Source organism: Parus major, chromosome 10, assembly GCF_001522545.3.
Source record: "Parus major isolate Abel chromosome 10, Parus_major1.1, whole genome shotgun sequence".
NCBI classification, from domain to species: Eukaryota; Metazoa; Chordata; class Aves; order Passeriformes; family Paridae; genus Parus; species Parus major.
In genome coordinates, this window is record NC_031779.1 from 17,463,013 (window position 1) to 17,463,253 (window position 241).

Below are 241 nucleotides of genomic sequence, written 5' to 3' on the forward strand. Positions count from 1 at the left end.
AATCCACAATGCCAGTTTTCCCAGATGAACTCAAGGAACTTACCAAGGGTGTCAGGAAAGACAGCTTTTGGCTCCACATGCTTTGCAGTGGATGTAGACTAAGGCAGAGGCTCCAGTTAACTCTTTTCCTGGGATTATTTGAAAACCTGGAGAATTACAGTGAGCCACAAACAATACAATAAATTTTGTGAGCTGAGAGGTTAAACAGAAGCTGCTGCACAGGAAGCATGGAAAGAGGCAC